The sequence below is a fragment of the Sphaeramia orbicularis genome, unplaced genomic scaffold (genome assembly GCF_902148855.1).
Source record: "Sphaeramia orbicularis unplaced genomic scaffold, fSphaOr1.1, whole genome shotgun sequence".
NCBI lineage: Eukaryota > Metazoa > Chordata > Actinopteri > Kurtiformes > Apogonidae > Sphaeramia > Sphaeramia orbicularis.
In genome coordinates this window covers 93,739-94,316 of record NW_021941636.1, presented here as the reverse complement: position 1 = coordinate 94,316, position 578 = coordinate 93,739, and positions in this window count along the sequence as shown.

Sequence of the window (578 nt, the reverse complement as noted above, 5' to 3'; positions counted from 1 at the left end):
TTTTTTTTGTTTAATATAATGTTTGTTTAGTGTTTGATTTTTTTGTGTTTTTTTTGGTGTAATGTTTTGTTTGTTTCTTTAATATAATGTTTGTTTAATGTTTCTTTAGTATAATATTTTTTTGTTTACTGTTTGTTTGTTTTTCCCAGATGCTTCCTCCAGTATCAGTGGGATGTGGACTCTGTGTGACCTCTGACCTTTTCATTTAAACACATCCATCTGTTTGTGGAAAAACGTACGCGTTCGCCTCATTTTCCTCAAATAATGAAGACGTGATATTTGAAGAAACCAATGAATGTATGTTAAATGAATATTCACTGATTAATGTAAATATGACATTTTACATGTATTTCATTAAACATTTGACCTTTAGATGATTCAGACTCCCATCCCAAACATCCCATAATAATAATGATAATAATAATAAAGTCTGTTTTAATCCTGTAGAACGTGTCCATGCATCAGATTAAATGGGTTTCATATTTAGGATTAAAATCTGGTGGAGGACGAACACACTGCTCTGTCTGTCTGTCTGGGCTCTAATCGCTCATATTTACACCATTATTGATTCCATTATT